This window comes from Lampetra fluviatilis, chromosome 41 (assembly GCF_964198595.1).
Source record: "Lampetra fluviatilis chromosome 41, kcLamFluv1.1, whole genome shotgun sequence".
NCBI classification, from domain to species: Eukaryota; Metazoa; Chordata; class Hyperoartia; order Petromyzontiformes; family Petromyzontidae; genus Lampetra; species Lampetra fluviatilis.
This window is the reverse complement of record NC_136315.1, coordinates 10,339,276-10,360,308: the sequence shown is the minus strand read 5'-3', so window position 1 is coordinate 10,360,308 and position 21,033 is coordinate 10,339,276. Positions and strand designations below refer to the sequence as shown.

At 53.3% G+C, this 21,033-nt stretch overlaps 1 protein-coding gene across 10 annotated transcripts in view; it reads left to right on the top strand.

Moving 5' to 3' along the window:
• The window catches only part of LOC144946545 (uncharacterized), a 229,135-nt gene that overhangs the window by 50,021 nt on the left and 158,081 nt on the right, over positions 1-21,033 (top strand). For 7 of the 10 annotated variants that reach the window (XM_078875543.1, XM_078875533.1, XM_078875541.1 and 4 more), the window contains exons 2-3: positions 4,395-4,518; positions 14,515-14,644. The gene's annotated coding sequence lies outside the window, so the exon portion shown is untranslated. Of the gene's footprint in view, positions 1-4,394; positions 4,519-14,238; positions 14,258-14,514; positions 14,645-21,033 lie in introns of those variants that run through there. The other 3 variants (XM_078875536.1, XM_078875531.1, XM_078875534.1) reach the window with 2 other exon arrangements.

Genomic DNA, 21,033 nt, shown 5'->3' with positions numbered 1-21,033 from the left:
AATGGCGGCACGGATTTGTCTACAGTTTCACCTTGTGACCTCTTACAAGGGCAGCGCCGTAATCATGGCCACTGTATTTTTCCAAAGACGCTCCGGTAGGCCGCGCGCGGTTAACGCATCATCGGCTTTTAAGGGCGCCCTGTTGTAAAACTATTAGCGGAGAACTGCCCTCTGCACCCCAGTAGTGTCAAGCAGCCTGTGCCGTTTTATCTGTTACCCCTTGATTATGTGGGTGAAGGTGTGAGCGCGTGGTGATTGACTGCCTTGCTGCGTGCGTGCGTGTGGGGAACTGGGGAGTGGTGGCGTGCGCGGTGGTTATCGCGCTGCGCTACAAACACGACGGCCCCAGTTCGATGGCCAACACCAGTTGAGATTATCTGAACATGTTCTTGGCCTCCCCTAAGTCGACTCCGCCTAAAACGAGTACCTGGTGCGATGTGTAAATGTCGCCAGTTGGGAGACAAAGGCGGTAGGGCATGGTGCTGGCCACACACACCCCCTCGTGTGCCCTGGAAGGCCTTCATAGGTACTCGCTCACAGCACTTGCCCCAAAGATCTGTTCGGGCTATACAGGGGATCTTTGTCTTGTGTGGGGAAGTGGATCTGCCCCCTGTGCTCGCGTGAGTATCCACCCAGGTTCACGTCGGGTGGCACGGGGGGTGGCACGAGTGGCGTGACGACACTTGTGCCACACTGCAAGATGAAGAGGGGGCCTGGATTTGATTGACTCGGGCCCTCGATGTTTGTACATTCTTCCCTTGGTCTGCATTGGGCTTCCTCTGGGTTCTCGGGTTTCCTCCCATAGCTAGGGCAAATATGCAAATGTTGAAAGATTACCTGCAAATTACTGGATTGCGAGTGTGCATAGCACCATCGCTCCTTACTGCAGAACTATTCCTGAAAATTAGTCTTGAGGCTCATTGAGGCTGTTGTGGATAAGCAAGCGATCTAATCATAATAATCATGATAATAAATAATAAAATAACGAATACGTACATGCATCTCTATGTTGTAACACTTACCGAGCCATATTTTACGTGAGCTCTGGCTATGAAAACATTCATAGGTCTGTTTAATCAATCCCAGCCTGGGATTGAAGCCCCCATTAGGGTGACTTCTTATCTCCAACCACAACAGCGGGACACGGTGCCAAAGCACAAAGCCTTGGCTCGTTCCACCACACTGGCCAAGGCGCGTGCACGAGGGCCTTTGAAGAAACCGGATTCCCTGCACTCCTTCCAACCGACTCTTTCCTCCGCAGCAAAAACAGAGTTCGGTGCACGTTCGCCCCCTTTCTTCTTTGAAGGGCAGACGACAGGCAGAATAGTGCATCCCCTGCGATTGCCTGCTCGTGCCACTACTGGCGGAAGGGGCCTCCACTAGAGGGAGCCCTAAAGGGTATTGGGTCGACTCGTCCACGGTCCGCAGTTAATTATCGTGCCCCAACGCCGCAGTCGCACGTGTGTCCGGTTATCAGGCACGTGGTGATGATGAGGTGAGGTGGTTGCCCGGTGTGTAGCCCTGGTGAGGTCCTCCACGGTGCGTTGCTCCCACATGAGCCGACAGGCCAAGGGGATGCTCTGTGATCTCGTCATGGAGAATAAACCATCACGCGAACTCCGGTCATTTGCGGTGGCTTTTTGTTGGTCATAGAACTAAGACGGTCACCGCAACGCGCGCTTTCAGATGCGCTTCTGCGGCCGTCTGGAAATGCTCTTCCTTCTGATATTAGGAAGCCACTGGAGCTTTGCTCTTTTAAATCATCCATATTGAAAACTCATTACTTTAGAACTGCTCGTGTTTAGATTGTTGTCCTTCCACCGCACTCCAATTAGCACGTATAACTATGTACGGTGCCAAAGACGTTCATCATACATGCGTACATGATCTGCGTCTCACCAGAAGTCACATGGGTGTCAGTGTCGATGGAATGGCCCCACTGCCGCGGGTTGACCCTTGGAGCGGCCCACTCCCGTTCGGAGGGTGATGTAAGCAAGGCCAGGTCAACGGCAGTGAAGTGTTGAGCGGCTGTCGTCGACGAGCGTCGTGATGTCCCTGGTTCTCGTGGCGAGCTGCGATCACCACATTTCCAAGTCGTGTGGCCGTCTGCGGGGTGTTTTTCCCACTTGTTTCGTTATGGCTCGGAAGCTTTGACTCTGCCACGTTGGGAAGAGGTGTGGGAGGAGTAACCCACTGTTAACCCTGCCACGCTTGACTTGCCGACGGCTAAACTGTGGTGAAACCCGTTTATGCCGCTTGGTAGAAAGTTGCACAACGGTTTAAACTGCCGTAGATTCGGCAACCCTTTGGATTGGAAACCGGTGATATTTTCATTTTAATATCAATGCAGCAATGGCCGCCATGAATCCCCCCCCCCATATGCTGAGTGCCACCACGTCGTACCGTGCATCACCGCGTGACCTAGCCCGGGCCTGCAAGCCCCAGCCCCATCATCATCCATCCGCGAGGTCCATAAAACGAGTACCACTTTTGTGCGAAGTCAACGTTGGTTGTCCTACAGTGGGTCTCGCAACTGTCATAGAAACGAGGAATTTCCGCCACGTTATCGGGGCTGTAAACTGGAGAGATGATCACCGACTCTATGCTTCCCTTGAGCAGGAGGAATCACTTGGACGTGATTTTAACCCTTTCCCGTTCTGAGACGTCTGCATGTTGCAGGGTGGTTGGCCCGTTCACCACTGAATCTTGGAACGCGCAAGCGGTTAGCGTTTATTTTATTTGGAGAGGCGTAGCGCCGTTGTTTTTAAAGACAATGTACTCACCACATAGAACTGTAGCGACACGACAGCACTCTGTGATAGCTGGCATCAAACTGTGCCACACGCCCTCCTGCATGGCCCTTTACTTCCGATTGTGTTTGGATTCGATTGGATTCCGTTGGGATGACGTGAGCGTTCGTAATCGGATTAGAATCGGAAGAAAACTGACGACGCACACGTACGTACGTACGTCATTGGAACGGGGAAGGGGTTAAACTGGCGGTAGACAGAACCGTAATGTGCAGCCGAGTTGCACAACTCAAAAGCGGCGCTCGGTTTGTCCCGCGAGCCGCCTTTTGTGCCGCCGTAACAGACGTGGGGGGGGGGTAGAGGGTGCGGGGGGGATGGGGCCACCCGACTCTCTGCGGGCCCCCAGGGCCACTCCGGCACAGCCCAGGCCGCGCTTATTTACCGCGGCGCGTGCAGGAAATTGCGCGCTTGTTTTACTCGCCCGCTGGGGCAGTAAGATCCTGCATTTTATTTGCCCGAGACTAAAATTTCATTGCCCGAGAATTTTGACGAGCCGTGAAACAGGACGGTTGCACGCGTGCTGACTGCATAATAATTTGTTGTTGTGGTGTTGTTTTAATTTGTGCGTGTTTGTGTACTCGATGACCTACAAATGTGTTTATTCGGGCGGAAGTTTATCTCCAGTCTTAATACTGGCGATGGAAACGGGGATTTGAACGAGCGGTACAGGAGAGTTCTGCTTCTCCGAGTAATGTGGAGGACGCCTACCCCGGGTTCCAGTTGCCTGCGCTAACTATCCGGAGCTTCGCTTGGTTACCGGGGGTTTGGACCCCAGGTAAACCTGGATAACTGGCGTTTTCGCTCGTCTTACTCCAGTTTATCCGGGGGTGTTTACCCCTGATTACTGGGAGAGCGACATGGCATGTGTGCGACGTCATCAGGAATGGGTGTTGTGTCAGTGGCGACTGGCATGGGTGGAAGGCGACAGACAGCCTTGTCACGGCTGCACACTGCACTCACACTGCTGCACTCCTCCTCCAGAGGGGATGGGGTGCAGCGGTGAGCACGGCTGCATGGCTTCATTGTGCATGCATACTGCTGCACAACCCCAGAGGTGGAGGGAGTGCAGCAGCGGGCAGAGCTGCACACTGCCGCACACCTCCTCTATGGGGCACGCCACCTCCTGCACACCACCTCCACAATGGGTTTGTTCTGCTGTAGTTAAGTTGAGGAATTCTTTGTCTATATTATTCGGGTCGAGGCGAGGTATTGCTTGGATAGGTGACCACTGCACATCAGGTCGCTATAGGCTGCTGTGGAGCTACGTGCTCGGCAGCAGAGGGGAGAGCGGCGGAATCCATCGCGCCACTGTACTTCTTTGTTCCCGCATCCCCATGGCTCCCTTGCCTTCACCAACCCACGCTGACCGCTCGTCGTGATTTTTCGTCAAAAACATCCCACGCCCTGCATCGCATGGCGAGGTCCTCCCTCCGCAGTGGAGTGACTGAAGGGGCTGTACGCGCGATTTTCTCTGGCCAGGTGGCACTGTGGTCACGAGTTCAAGGCCATTTTTGCCCCTGCTATGGGAATGAGGAATCTTCACCAGATGTTTCTTTAACAGCTGTGTTGCTCCTTTCCCTGCAGAACTCACTGGGTGGCTGTGACGGGAATCAAACCCTCGCCTCCTCGACCAAGCGGATCCACCTCTTCCAGGAGTCGAACCGAGTTTCTACGCTGTGGGGCTCGTGCGCCGCCTGTTAATAGAGAGGTGAGCACGAATACATTCGCTTGAGTCGAGTTATTGTGATTTATCATCATCATTATGCTCGTTATCCACCAAAGCCTCGCAGAGTCTCAAGACGCTCTTTCAGGAGGCTCCTGCCAAGTTTTCTCAGCAGGGGCGGGGTCGCTGCCGAGCGTAAACGCCATTTGAGTAAATTGCCAACAGTTCTTCAGCTTTGGGATGTTTGGTCAATACCGGTTACATTCCATGGATTTTTTGTTGTTTTTAATCTGTGGGAGGAAACCGGAGAACCTTGGAGTAAACCCACGCAGAACAGGCTGTAGAGAAAGTATGGATTCCACGCAGAAATGCACCCGAGTCTGGAATCGAACCTAGGTTCAACTCGGGCCCCTTGTTGCTGTGAGGACTACGCCGCCGACTCCCTGCCATGCTTGTTGAGTTTGCACGGTGGAGGCTTGCATGGCCGGTCACCATGTTTACACGCGGCAGTCGCACACAAAGACAAAGACCCCCCACCGTAACAAGTGCTGTTAGCGAGCACCGATGAAGGCCGGCACAGCACACGAGGGGGTGGGTTCCAAACACCACGCCCGACCGCCTTTGTCTCCCCAGTGGCAATGTTTTTACACATCGCAGCAGGTGATTATTTGAGGCTGAGTCGACCTAGGGGAGGCCTAAGACCAGTTCAGATAATTGTCACTGGCTGTGTTGGCCGTGAGCAGAAATCGATCTTTGGTCGCTGGGTTTGTAGCGCAGCGCGCTATAACAACTGCACTGCTACTCCCCACACACACGCGTACATGTACACACGCACACACCGTGCGTTCGACTTTTTCATATTTACCCCCCCCCCCCCCCCTAAGGTGGAAGTGAAGCTGGCAAATGAGCTCTATGCAGCGTTGTGAAAAATGCGCAAGAGCCCGCGGCTTACAGGGAGGAGGGGGTTTGGAGGAATCGATACTGCCCTCTGTGGATGTGTGTGGTGGTGGGATCCTCGGTGTGAACTCCAGCAGGGTCTAGCTATTCGCAGGCGGGGTTGGTGGGTCACGCAAAGATCACGGTGCATTACATTCCCAAACCACGAGGCAGCCAGGAAGTGGCAGTAAAGCAAGTGGGTTTGTGAATCTGTCGGGCAACCTTTGGGTGTTAATAATAAGAACAATCCCTTAAAATATATGATGGTTCATGGGAGGTGGCAGTGGTTTAGGAAGGCCTTTGTCCAGCTGTAGATTTGAACGTGGCTGTTGAGAGTGATGATCAGACACGATGGGGTTTCTCCAGGCATGCCCAGGTTTGCTCTCAAACACAAAACACTCGTGAAGGAGAAATTGGGCAAACGTTTAAAAAATTACCATCCTGCTGAAAATTGGTCTCCGTCGCTGGGTTGATTGCGCGCATTCCTCTGTCCATTGCATCACCTCTTCACCCCCCCTGCCCCCACAAGTCAATTAAATCCACGTATAGCAAACATTTCTCTTGAAAAGCGTGAGCCCCAGGTCTCTTCCAAAAGGAGATTCAGTGTCTCAATGGTCTTATCGCCCACTCGTGTGCTGGACGTTACGTTGTTATGTATGTTGAACTTCTTTTCCACCATACGCAGCCAACTGTGCATATCGGGAGGCGCTCAGGAGAAGCGAGCGCCCATCTCCCTGCTCACGCGGGGGGGGGGGAGGGGGGGGCTTTGTCGTCTCGCCTCCATTGGCGGCAAGGAGCCAGCAGGCGCGCGCTTTCACAACAAAGTTATTTTAACAGCCGTTGTTCCCGTTCGGCTCCTAAAATATTTGTCTTGAAAATATTTTTCATATTTTGGAGCTGAAACATTTCAATATGCCAGTCCGTTGAACCTCTCCCGTGCAGGCATCCGACTTCTTGCGCACAAAGTTACTGTGCTGCCGGTACGACGGGGGTGTTTTTCTGTGTCCCGCCACATGGAGTTGGGGTTGGTGGATCACGCAGCGGTAGAGCTGTCGAGTGTCCTCTTGGGCTCGTTCACTCCTTTTGGCTGCCATTCCGTCGTTAATTTGGAGTCCGCTGGCCTCGCACAATGAGCAACCATTCGCAATTACCGCTGAGCTACGTGACCGGGAATCAAACTGATGTTGCCGAGATGTCAGCGGCTGATGTGGTGGCACGGTGGTAACACTCGTGCCTCGTGGGGTAAGAAGAACCTAGGTTCGATGCCCGACTCGGGGCTCCCTTTCTGTGTTGATTTTGTAGTGTTTTCTCTCACTGTTCTGCATGGGTTTCCTCTGGGGTTTCTGGTTTCCGAGCAGAAACCATGCAACGGGTATGGGACAAGACGTCCCAATGCTGAAAAATTACCGGAAAATTAGCTTTCAACACGTAGGCTTTAGCGACCAATATTATTCATTGCTCGATGAAGCTGGATGTAATTGCCAGAGAAATATCCTACTGACATTGTAAATGTTATGGCTTTACTCTCCAACACACCGGTGGGCTGACATGGTAACTAATTGTTTTGTTTACGGGACGAGCCTTACTAATTGGCTGCGTCGGGTTGTGTTGGGTTAACGACACATTTTTTTACATAAAAAACGTTCCTTTATTATGAATGTCTGAAAAATACTCAATTGGGACTACATTCAGCAGCAACATCGATCGCATCCTTCATATGAAAGCTTGTCAGGACCCTCCTGAAAATGAGTCTTGAGATACTTGGCGAGGCTTTAACCGGGCGAGCAAGGTGGCGGGAGCGGGCGACCGTGAGCACGGTACTCGTCCGTTTCTCCTCCCCCACGACCGGCCGGGGCCGCTGAGCTTCGCCGCGAATTGATCGGACGTGTTTGCGCATCATCCTCGGCTGATGAACGACTCCTGAAGTTCATTGCAAATAAATCACTGGAACGCGTCGCGTCAATTCCACCCCGGGAGTGCGCTCGTTCGCTCGTTCGCTCGTTCGCTCGTTCGCCGCCGCCGTGGCTGCGGCCGCGGCCGCTGCGCCTCGCTCGGCGGAACGTGTCCTCGTTATTTATGTAATATCAATACGCTGACAAAAAGCCCCAAAATGACTTATACATTCCGGCCGCTATCTGCCCGCCGTTCTAAATAATGAACCAGCCCGCTGATTGAGCTGTGCGCGTGGCTTAATTTATTATTTTAAAAATCTATTTTGCCATAGCGGCGCACGGGCTTAGAGGTTTCATGGGAGCAATGGTCGGTGTTGCGGCGGCGGGCGGTTGTGGCGAGCTGGTGGCGATGCCCGCGTGGGGTTTAAGATCGGGCGGCTTGTGCGCGTGTCACGTGTTACCTAACCGCCGCTTGTTTACGTTGCTCGTGGAGCACGGCGCTCGCACGTTGGCCCTCTGAGCCAGTTTAGCACCAACGTGAGGCTGCCGACGTCAAAAATAAACACCTCGTCCAGGACCCTACTGTCAAACCTCCCGGTTTCAACCTTCCACGCCGCCAATGGTCGACCATCAACTGAAACGGGACCGGGGCATGGCCGATGCGGTCACCGCATGGCGCATCAAAGATTCGGCGAGTGCGGCCACCGATCCTAAACCATCGACCACATAGTAAACACTCCGCTGCTGATATCTTCACTCATTTAATGGACAAGATCTGCTCACATTAGCATCGCTGCTGCATTGGCAGTAGTGCGGCATTGTCATTGTTGCTGCATTGGCAGTGGTGCACTGCCCATGTCCCTGGTTGCCGCTGATACACTTGCACCACGCCCATCCCCAAACCTTTATACACATTTTGCCTTCAGAGGTTAACTACTTTGCCTGATGACAACCGCTTGTGTTGCGATCGAAACGGCGTAGTTTTTTGGTATTTTCTTTGAACCTATCTACGTGACTTTACCAAAAGACCCAAATAATAATAATAATAATATCTCCTCTGTTTCTGAACAGACAATGGAGTGGATAACAAATCTAAAATGACACCTTTAATCTGCTGTTAAGAATTCGTACGAAAGAAGAAGATGGATAGATTCCGTCGTGCTCTGGTGGATTGTTCATATGGTGGTCGCTGACACGCTCCGGGTGAGGTACATATGAAACTCGTTCCTGTGCCCGGGCAGAGGAGGGCTTCCAGAAAGCTCAGGGTCTGGGGAAGCTCACACGTAATTTGGGGAGAGGATTCTTAGCCTGCCACTGGACAGCGTCCAAGGCATTTGGGAGGCAGTTGGCGGCACCATAGTGGCACCGGGAGATAACCCGGACCCTCTCAGCTCTGCTCTCCAGAAGACGGGGGGGGGGGGGGGGAGATGGGGATGTGGCCCGGAGGGGAAGAGACGAGCATTTTCACGAAGATTCTAGTGCTGGTGGTTGCACATCTGCAGAGCATGTTGCACACCAGCGTGTGTTCATATTCGGACGACATTCTGACGATCGCGTTCCGAGGGGGAAATGGCTCCATGGAATCTGCGCATGGTGCTGATGAACGCTCTGTCTGCAGCAGGCCACCGGTCGAGCCGCTGGCCTCTTGCTCTCAATGTCGGCCATTACGTTGGCGAGGAGGGGTGAGCCTCCCTTCGGGGTGTCCTCGGACGACACGGGCGGCGGTGCTGCAGACCTCGTGTCCCCAAGGTGCTTTCAGATTTCCATGTGAACCAGGAGATCGTGCTCTCATCCTTGTACCCTCCTCCTTTTTCGTACCCCGGTCAAGGCCAAGGCTCCATAGCCCTGGCTGATCTTGTCTTCGCAGCAGCGGCTTATGGCTGGCCATCGAACAAAGACAGTCACCGCATAGTGCGCTTTCAGGTACACTTCTCAGTTTAACACGTAGGCTTTCACGACCAATATTATTCATAATAAAGGTTTTTGGGTTAGATCGCGTTATTTATTAATGTGTCGCAACCCTCCACCACCCGACACGGCCAATGAGTAATAAATGTGTCACATTGACAAAGACAAATAGTTCACTCCTTTAGCCCACCGGTGTGTTGATGAGTGAATCCACAAGATTTGCAATACGAGTAGTACGACGTTTCATTGGAAATTACATCCAGCATCTTCAGGCGATTTGCCAGAATAGTGAAGCCATCCACTTGCTTCCGGTTTTAAATGGTGCAGGATGACGTCATCGTTGTTGAACTCCATCAGGATTCGAGATCAGAGGCGGAGTTGTATACAATTATGTAATAGATCAGTAATCAGCCACTTAGCATGTGACTCACCTGTAAGGAATTGCAATATGTGTTGTGTATTACTTAATAATACGCTTCCAGGCTGCGCTGAGTCTTCAGTTATCACAGCGATTTAAATTATTTGAATTCTTCTCAATTTCAATTGATTCTGTAACTAATCTTGGCCAGTAATAATTAGTTCTGCATAACACTTAAACGTTATCAAAATCAATTTATTGTCCTTTTTAGCAAGCATGCTCTGCCACTGCTGACAGCTGTGTTTGAGAGAATTAAATGTTCCTTTGGTGTTCTTTTAGTCTTACGCTAATGTTACGTCCTGTCTGTCCAATATAACACTTGCCGCATAAGCAATTTATCCGATATACACCTTCTGTTGATAACTTCGGCAATTCATCTCTAGTACAAGACACGAGTTTTTGAATTTGGTGTACCGTACCAATTCTCACTTATTATGAGGTGCATTTCTGCGGCCGTCTGGAGCGCTCTTCTTTCTAGATTGAAAACTCATTTCTTTAGAACTGCTTTGTGTGTTTAGTTAGTTGTCCTTCCTCCCGCACCTCCAACTAGCACGGTTGGCCACGTACGGTGCAAAACAGGTTCAACATACATACAACCATAGACTGAATCCGGTGAGAGCGGTAGCTTTTTAAGGTCCAGGCTTTGGAGTGTCCTGGAGGGGGATAGGCTGTAGGGGCAGACATGGAGGCAGGTGCAATCCTGCGTTCAACCTGGGCCTTTGGCCTGTGGGGCCCAGGGGTCTGCTTGAAAGAGATCTTACAGGGTGGCAGTGTAGAAGCCACCTCCATCCTCTCAGCAGCCATTACCACTTGGATGCCTTGGTGTCGTAAGAAGGCGCGTTTGGGATGGCTGTCCCTTTCGGCAACCGTCCCTCAGTAAGTACCGTAATGGAGAGGCAAATTCATTTTTCCTTCATTTTGGCGAGGCTCTGGTATGTGTTAACGTGCACCCCAGCCAGAGCTTGTCTGTTAGTGACTGCCTATGAAAATACAGGTTTAGCCCAAGTTAGTAAAACCCAGTCCTACCCAAGCGCGTCATCTGCTGTAAAGTGGATGTTAAAGATACCCCACAAGCGCTCGCCCATTCACCGATCCTCTCCGCTCTCATCTCACCGCTGCCTTGCCTGAGCCATCCACTCGGCTAACCAAAGCTCTCCGTTGATCCTGGTCACTTCCACCAAATAGTCAACCTCACGGTTAAAACATTCAAGATCATCACAATAATACACACAGGGTGTTATTTATTAGTCTCGTAAAATATGGCTTATCTATGGAATAAGGCGGCGGTTGATGCAGGTGAAACTCTTCTTCTTGGTTCTTTCGGTAAAGTCACGTAGAAGGGAAGTAATAAAATAATACAAATAAAACATAATAAAATAATTCTCACGACGTTTCGGCCACAATGCAAGCAGCCGTCCTCAGGTGAAGAATAGGTCTGTCGAGAAGACAGAGTCTGAATGACAACCCCAGGCTTGGAGCGTCTTTTTAAGCTGGGTTGGAGGGGGGGAAGAGCGCCTTGACAGGTGAAACTGATGCGCCATCGGCATCCCAGCATGGAAGGAATATGTAAATTTGAGTGGCTGACACCACCGTGGTATTTTATGAGCAATTTTGTCTTTTCAAGAAAGACACATCATTCCAATCTGAATAACAGTGCTGATTAATGACATAGTACGCCCCAGTTTATCGACATTTCCTAGTTCTACGAAAGTTCACCGACGTCGTTTGGAATTTCCATCGGACATCGTGGAACTCTTGCTCCTCTGCTCAGCCTCCATGCAAAGGGATGTCATCTTGTCTCCTCTGCTACTCCCGGGGACCTCCTCGTGATCCCAGCTGCTCACACTCCCTTGCCCTGTTCAAGCTCAGCTTTAATTCACAGCTGCCCTCCCCCCGCCATCTGTGGTCGGCTGAACGTTGTCTTCAGTTCACATCGCGTCTGATCTCCACTGCACTGTAGCCGTGCGTTGTACCCATCTTTGCTTCAGATACTAAATCTTGCCTCTTCGACCCCCCACAGCCACAGTTGACACCAAGGTGTATGAACTTGCTTCCCGCGTTTAAGTGCATATTCAATTCCCCTACGTTCACGCGTGACTTGAACACGTCCACTTTCATGGGAGCGCTTTAATGTGGCCGCAAAACGGCCTTCGTTACGCGCCCGTTAAAAAAAAAAAAGATTTACTGGAAGTGTTGACGCATTCAAAAAGTGTGCGGCATCAAGAACATTCCCCGGAGTTCTTCGTGCGTGCCCGCTCTCACTCTCCTGTGCACGTCACCCAGCTCGTTATTTACGGAGTACGATGGCGCAGTGGGTTCACGCGCTGTGCTACGATCTCAGTAAAACATTCGTTCGGTTCCCTGGCCGTGAACAATAACATGGGTAGCGCTAGGCATGTGGAGCTGTCCCATGACTACCACCCCTCCCCCCTCGTTTTATCCGAGTACCTGGTATGATGCGTAAACACGCAGGGAGGACAACGGCATCCGGACGTGTTCCTGGTCACACCACTCCCTCCTGTGCTGTGCTGCCCTTAGCATGTGCTTACAAACCGCATTGTTCCCGATGTCTGTAAGACTTTAACGGGGAAATCTTTGTCTTTATTTTGCCCTGTCTCTTTGTGTTGCTGTGCGTATTTCTTCCCCGTCCCCTGTGTCCTGTGGTTTGTCTCCATCCTCTGTGATCTGCACATTCGTGTGACCTGGACCTAACTCTGTGTGTGTGTATGCTCTGTCCTGGGAGTGGTAGTGCAGCGGTCAGCACACTGCGCTACGAACCCGGCGACACGGGTTCGATTACCGCTCGCGGCCAACACCAGTGGTGATTATTTGTCCCGGTCCTGGTACTCCCCTAGGTCGACTCGGCATAAAATCAGGCAAGGGCATTGGTGTTGGCCACCTACCCCGTCATGTGCCGTTCCGGCCTTCATAGGTGCTCGCTAACACAACTCGCCCCAAGAGTCTGTGAAGGCCGTACGGGGGATTTTTGTCTTGCCTGTCCTGGGTACTGCGTGTTGTCTGCCCCGTGTCCTCTCTGCCCTCTGTGTCACGCCTCCTGTGTGCCCTGCATCTCATTTGCTCCTGTTGTGTGCGACGTATGAACACGTGCGTTTCCGACTGCCCCCTGTCCTCAGTTCACCAATGACATTGGCATACAATGGGCTGTGGGGAGTGAAGAGATGGCTTGTTCGCGCAGGGAAGAGAGGTGGTTGGGCTGCGATGTTGCTCTGCTCACCGCATGGCACCAGGAAAATGGGATTTGGGCTTTGGCTGAAGGCAGAGAGAGAGGCGAGCTGAAATCCAGAGCCCATGTGGCCGCCCTTGAGCCAGCCCCATCTTCCTTGATCGACTGCCAAATTGTGCACTCGTGTTTACGCTTTGATGGTCTTAGAGTCATCGTGTTCTCTCAACGCGGGGCCCGTTTGCGCAGTGTTGACACTTGGATTGCTTTGGCTTGCCCCGTGTAGTTTAAAGATGCATGTAGTTAAAAACGAATGCCTCTTTGGTACACGCACGCACATCGGCTGCGTGTGTCCTAGCCCATGTGACACGAGCTTGAATCTGTTTGTAAATGGAAATAAAGAGTGCCTGCGCTCTGGTACAGCGATCGAGTGATGTTCACGGATTGATGTATTAAAATGCACAAGAGTGATGTCACCAGAGTGCCATAATGATGCGCTCGGCAATAAATTCCACGTCTGTTTTCTCATTAACAAAGCTTCAAATTTGTTGTACTGCCCAGAACGCGTCGTCAAGCTGAGAGCTAATTGCTTTGTGGGTTGCATCTTCTTTTAAATAACGGCATTGATTGATCTTTGATTTATAATAACGAATGTTAATTCCTTTTCAACCAGTTAAAAAAGAACATTGATCGAGGGCGAGGCAAAGGAGTGTTCGTGTGAGCAAGAGCCTCTAATATTTCCCCCGCAATCATTCCAAGGGCCGGGGTCTAATTATAAACCGCTCCGTTTTGCCTCTTGAAAAATGACCTCCCCTTGACCCCACGAACACCCCAACATTTTTGTGCCATACTTGAGGGATTGCGTTAAGCACGCAAGCAGAGCAGCACCACCAACACCACTACCACCACCACCTGAATTGCTACGCAACTCACTAGAGTTGTCCACGTATAACCGAGAGCCGCTGCCCATGACAGATGCGTTTCTACCTTTCGTGGTCTTCACGATCTCTCGTGGTCTTCACGATCTCTCGTGGAGAGTCCTTTCTGTCTGTCTCCCACCATCCCACCAACTGTCCCGCAGTGTCCCACCAACTGATCCACCTGCTTCCTCTTCCGCTGTTCTCTTGTCTCCTTGCAGAAATCACCCTCATCTCATCTCCATACACTTCCACCTTTGCATCACACCTCTCTGTAGACGTTCTTTCTCGGCTACATCGTCATTCCTCGTCTCGTCGTCGTACTGCCTCGACCGTTCCCATATGTACCCATGTACACGCTTTCATGGCCGCCTGTAACCCAAGTGGTGTTTGCCCGGGTTTCGCGCCGCATGTTGAGCATGCATTCATTCTCCCAGACTCTCACCGCCACGCAACTCATGCTGGAATCTTCCCGGAGATGAAAATATGGCCCCACGCAGCCCAACCCGCAAAACCGCGCTCAACTCCATCCGTTTGTTTCCGTAACACCCACACCTCAAATCCACTTTTCACTTTTCATTACCCCCACCCCTTCCCCGCACAGACCTTTTTCTGATAATATAATACATATATCGCAGGCAGTTTGACAGGGATGCTTGCTTTCGCTGATGTGTTGTGGGTAGGGGAGGGTGGCGAGCTGCCCCGATCTCACGAGGAGTTTTGATCGCTAAGAGAGGGGAGGTGGGAGGCTCCGTCTTGATGTTGTCTCTACCGCTCCTGTGTTTCCAGCCGCTGCGAAGGGAACAGCGCTGCTGACGTGCGGAAGGCGGTGCGCGCCCTGGCCCTGTCGACACGATGCCGTGAAGCGGCAGCAGCAGCAGCAGCCGCCAATTCGTCTTCTCAAGGCGGTTATCGATAGGTCAGTGGCCCTGTAGAGACGTGCCCCCCCATCGACGCGCTTATCGAGTTGAGCGGATTGACAGCGGCACCTGCCGGGGCCCCCGCGAATGAATCTCGCGAAACGTGACGGAAACTTCTCCCCTTATAAATATAATGGTGCCGTTTATATATTTTTTTTTCTATCCTAAATGGCTTACGGGGGCTTAAACGGTAATTTACGACGGGCCGCTGAGTTATGGGTTTTAATCCTTTAAAATGTGGCACGGTGGTGCGTGACTGTATCCTTATTTACCGTGGCATGCTGACAAGCCGCAGCCGCCCGCGATTGAGCGCCTTCACCTTGTAACCGCGCGGGGTCGCCTGGGTTCACGCTGCCGACTTGTACCGGACCGTCGCCTCGCTCGCGAGCCTAACACTGCAAGTTCGCGCCGCGGTCAGGGTGGGGGTCGACTCAGCCCATCCACCTTTTGGGGGATGATGTAAATGAAATGTGTACCGCTCAATGCTTGGAGATCAATGCAAAGATCCCCCATATAGCCTGTAACAGACTGTTGGGACAAGTGCTGTTAGCGAGCACCTATGAAGGCCGACACGGTACACGAGGGAGTGGGTGGCCGGCACCACGCCCGACCGCCGTTGTCTTCCGAGTGGCGATGTTTATACACCACACCAGGTACTCATTTAAGGCTGAGTCGACCTAAGGAAGGCCCAGGACCGGTTCAGATAATCGTCACTGGTGTTGGCCGTGAACGGGAATCGAACCCGGGTCTCGCCGGGTTAACCGCTACACAACCGCTTCACTGCTTGGAGATAACGCGCACACACACACATAAGGGGAGTGATAAACTGTGTACATATATATTTAAAACCTACTTGCTGTACTACCATCTACGAGGACTCAATAAGGTGAGTCTCACAGGCGGTTCCATCTGTACGATCCACCAACCCCTCCTCCACTAAGTCACAGGATTACCTCCGTGCAACGCCAAGCCCCCGGTGTGCTTTCTAAACACGTGCCTTTGCCAAGCCGTGCTCTTTCATGCTGTCGTCTTCAAATTTGTATCACGAAAGCCTCCCAGTCAATCTTGGCTCAGTGGGAGGTCGCACATCCTCCTCCTCCTCTGCCCCCATCATCTGGAACTTTCTTTCCTCAACCGTCCATGCTGCCCACTCCTTGCCCCGGTGTTCTCTCTTTTTCTCTCCTTCTATAAAACAATTACACCCACGGTTTCTGTCCGGCGTCTTGAGATGTGGTGGCATTCAGATGCCGCGTGAATTCGCATTGTGCCGTGTTGCCATTCCTGTGTTCGCAATGCTGCCCTGAGAGTTGACAGCTGCGATGCCGGCCATCGCCTGTCTGTGGCCGATTTAAATTAAGTGCTGCTCAACAGTCGACGTCGCCCATGGAGCGACTGGCCCCCGCCATAGGCACGTGGCAACGAGCAATGCACAGTGCTGCATTCAGCACACGTGCGCTCTGCCTTGGTTTTGTGACTTAAGGTTTAAATGTGTTGCACTCGCCGGCTGTGCTATTGCCTCTAATGAATCTGCCGCCTCGTCACAGCGCATTCCTTCCGTGTACCCCCAGTTGACGGGACTGGTCTGCCTCAAATGATGCACTTCTACTGTTTAAAATCAATCCGTGCCATATAACCACTTTTTCTCTGTTTGCTACTCTATCTGTTAATGTGAAGCGTATGTACGTATATATGTTGAACCTCTTGCGCACCATATGTATCCAACCGTGCTAATCAGAGGTGCGGTTGTCAGTTCAGATCAGTTTAGATCTCTTCATGTGAACTTTTCTGCAGAGATTTAGAGACACCGCACTGGGAAGTTGGATCTCCAACGACAGCTCTGGCAAACCCGCTGACCTCTCCTCTCAAGAAGGGCCACTGCCCACAACACCAGCTGCTTCTATATGCCGTGTTAATGTCTAATAGACATATTTTATCTTTATTTGAATCTTGATTTGAAGCTGTATTTGATTTACTTTAATGTATAGCAGCAATCAGGTTGGTTGATGAACCAGCATCTGCTGATTCTATTAACTTTTCTCACGAACTATTTTTTAGTTTACAATGTATAAGGCCCACTGAGCTATATAGCTCTTTTTCAGAAGCGACCTGGTCACAAATGAAATCGCGCTATCACGGGGTGCGCGTTCCGCGTTGTGTGCCAAGTGTTCCCTAATTGGAAAAACCGCGTTCCAGCGAGTGCGCGTTGCGGTGCGAACACCGCGCGTTAATCGAGGACTTGCCGTCTCTTCGTCTTGGTCAGGCGGTAGCGTTGGTGTGCAGTGCCTCATGCTGCTCGTCGCTCGCGGCTAACGAGTCGGCGCCGGGGGGCCGCGACGTTTTCTCCGTCAGCCGGAGAGAATGAATGGGCGCACTTCGCACGCCCTCCCCCATCCCCACCCCCCACGGCACCCGTCAGGGAGTCGAGGGCCCGGGTGGAGCTGGCCTCCACCTGCGCCCGCTCGCCAGCGCCGCACCTCCCCCATCTGTTCGGGGGTCCAAGTCGGAGTTGTTGTAAAAAAAAATGAAAGTACGTGGTAATGAATTTGTGGCTTGGGCCCGAGCAATTAACCGTCTCGTGTTTAACAATTACGTTAACACGGTGCCTTTTGGGGCCCGTGTTCTTATTCATCTGATTGATGTTTTTTGTTTCTTAATATTTTATTCAGACCCAATATCTAACAGGGAAGAGGGGTCCTTTCCTATAAACATTGTGCTCTTCACCAGCGTTGATTCAAGCAAGCCTGGCTCCTGCTAATGAGACTGAATGTTGGAACGAGTCCAGAGTTTTCTTGTATTGAACCAATGCTGCGGGTATGATGCACTCCTAGAAGGCCATGCGGCTGATGGGATGTGTTAAAAAATACTTATTGTAGTGGAGGGCCAGATATGCGAAGGAAGCGTACCGCCTGCTTATTTATTCAGCGTGCTTAAGCGTAATTTATTTGCAGGTGCTGATAATTTGCTGCCTTGTGAACATGTTGAAGTAGTCGTTTATTTATGCCACGCGGTTGTAAACATTGCTTTACGTACACACCATGACGTGCATCTCTCAACGAGTGAAGTCAGTGGAGCTTTCTGTTATTGGGCACAGGGCGGTGGGCACGGGGCGGTGGGCACGGGGAGGTGGGCACGGGGAGGTGGGCACGGGGAGGTGGGTACGGGGAGGCGGGCACGGGGCGGCGGGCACGGGGAGGTGGGCACGGGGCGGTGGGCACGGGGCGGTGGGCACGGGGAGGTGGGCACGGGGCGGTGGGCACGGGGAGGTGGGCACGGGGAGGTGGGCACGGGGAGGTGGGCACGGGGCGGCGGGTACGGGGAGGCGGGCACGGGGCGGCGGGCACGGGGAGGCGGGCACGGGGCGGTGGGCACGGGGCGTTGGGCACGGGGAGGTGGGCACGGGGCGGTGGGCACGGGGAGGTGGGCACGGGGAGGTGGGCACGGGGAGGTGGGCACGGGGCGGTGGGCACGGGGAGGTGGGCACGGGGCGGTGGGCACGGGGCGGTGGGCACGGGGAGGTGGGCACGGGGCGGTGGGCACGGGGAGGTGGGCACGGGGCGGTGGGCACGGGGAGGTGGGCACGGGGCGGTGGGCACGGGGCGGTGGGCACGGGGCGGTGGGCACGGGGCGGTGGGCACGGGGCGGTGGGCACGGGGCGGTGGGCACGGGGCGGTGGGCACGGGGCGGTGGGCACGGGGCGGTGGGCACGGGGCGGTGGGCACGGGGCGGTGGGCACGGGGCGGTGGGCACGGGGCGGTGGGCACGGGGCGGTGGGCACGGGGCGGTGGGCACGGGGCGGTGGGCACGGGGCGGTGGGCACGGGGCGGTGGGCACGGGGCGGTGGGCACGGGGCGTGCGCCATTTCATTCCTTGCTGCGGGACCCGCGCCAAACCACTCTGTCTCTGCATTGCCGATCGCCGCCGCTACTGTCGCCATAACCTAGTGGCAAACATCGCGCCGAGTGGCCACCGCGATAGCCACCACGACCCCACGACGAGCGACACGGCTATCGGCATTGCGCGGCTCGGTGACCCGTCAACGCGCGTTCTCCCGTCACGTCACTCGACGCGTCCGTGAACCGTGTCCCTGTCCCCCCCCCCCGGCTGTGGTTCTCCGTTTACGAAGCGGGCGGCGGCGACGGCGTTGTTTAAATTTCCGCGCGTTAGGTAATCCGGCGCGGCGTCCCGTAAATGCCGCGATGGGCGCTCCTGCACGCGACTTGATCCGGGGGCCGCGGTTTTAACGGGCGTGGCGCGACGTCCAAATTGCGCATTTTCTGCTCGCGCTAAGCTCTTTGCGGTTCACCTGCGCGCGTGGTGTTTCTAAGTTTATGCGTCAGCATTTTATTAATAGATGCGGAACCAAACAAGGGGAGAGAGAGAGAAAAAAACAATGGCGGAGAAATTATCGTCGGGCGGGTCGGTAATGAAACACTCTGTCGGCTGCAGTGCTGACGAGCGCATTCGGGGCGCATCTTCTTCTTCACAAGTTGCGTTTTAATCCCTCCGCGTGGTGAACTGCGCGTGCGTTGTGGATGCGCCAGACTGCTTCTGTAAGGAAATAAATAACATTCACCTCTCCCAACCCCTCCCCTCATCGTCCCCCTCCGCCCCCTCCCTCCTCCTTCTTTCTTGCTATGTTCGTTATCTTCTCCCTTACCTCCCCCACACCCAATATAAACTTTCACTTTGCTCGAGGCTCCCCCCCCCCCACCTGGGTGGGGCAGGGGGAGCCCAATCCGCCCCTCTTCACCAAAGCCTGCCCGCCGCGTCCGTCCATCTCTCGGGGCTTTTGCTTGAGGGATTTGTGCCCCCCCACCACCCCTGATGTGCATTTTGTGAGCACGTCGGGATTGTTGTACGGTGGTCTTCGAAAAACGTGTCTTTAAAACAACCACGCTGGCTCTCTGGTGCCGCGCGTCTTGACGCTTCCCTGGTAATGCGGAATTTCTTAAGTGCTTTGAGACGTCACCACGGCGTGGCAGTGCAGCAAGCGGGTTCATGATCCATCTTCCTGTGAATTTTTGGAGTCCCGTTATATATGTGTTATTTTATTGTCTTCGGGTACTCTTAACTACGTGCACAAACAACGCAATTATAGAGGAATATTTTCAAACATTCCGATACAGATACAGGTAACCCAGCAACTCGTGGGCAAAGAACAGACATTGAGATCAACCACGCGATGTGTTTTCAGCACCGGCAGAGATTTTGAAACCCCTCTAATGGTGCCTGGCCGATGATGACATTGCTTATTTTAGGACCGTAACGTGTTCCTGAATCGCTCGCGTCATTAGCGCCATAGCAACTTCATTCCGCAATGCGCGCGCCCTTGTGTGTGTTTTTTTTTGTGCAGCAACAACGTTGTGGTGGCGGCAGAGACGCGCACCAGGCTCGCGAGCCAGGTTTACGTTCCGCGCTCCTCGGCGTTACACACGCCCCCAGCATTACACGTGCCCCCCCACGTTCCACGTTCCGTATGCGTGTGTCTCTCGGCTCCCCCCCGTAGCCCCGGCCGGCCAGAGATGCTTCGGGTGGCCGGCGTCTTTCACTTCCTGCAGGTCCATGTTCTGGTTCCCTGCTCGCTACGGACAGCGGCGGGTTACTGACCGTGAGAGGCGCGCGCCGGCAAGATTTGCAGCGGGCTGTGTGCTTTGGGTAACGCCAGCATGGCAGCGCGTGCCAGGGGGGGGCCGCTGGGCTACGCGTGGCCGTGGCGTCTCTGCGACGCCTCGTCTGTGCCGCTCGTCTGTCGTGTTTGCACGCTTCTCCGCTCCTCTGTATAATTCGCAGCCCCCTTGGAAATGCAATGCTGGATAAAGGCCTCTCCACACTGTCAGGCTGGTTGACCATACTTCACCGTGCTGGTCGGTGCAGGTTTGTGAAGGGAGGGAAAGGAGGGGTTTAGGGCCAGTAAAGTTATCACTCGCCACTGTTGTTAGCCATGACCGGGAATTGACAGTACGTTCGTGCGTGAGCAGTGCGGCCTGCAACCACTGCGCCACCGAATCTGTGTAATGACCGCATATCGCTGCAAGCAGCTTGGAACCCAAGTGGTCATGGCACTCGACTCAGATTCTTATTGCTGTCCGGTGATTAATGCAGGGAATTACGAGAGTACGCCATCTGATGTAAAGAATATATTAAAAGACCACGTGATGTCATCATTCACACAGTCGACCTCTGTGCACCATCGTCATGGACACAATCTCAGGTAGGGTAATTGCAATCATCCCTGTTGGGGTCAATAGAATGCGTACCGCAGTGTTGGATAAGCAGCATGTGGTCCTTATGTCTGGCTTTCGCCATGGGAATGTGGAATTTTCACCACTGGCTTAGAAACACGAATAAAGATTGTGTGCCAGCCCATTGTTCGTTAAGATGTCACGAC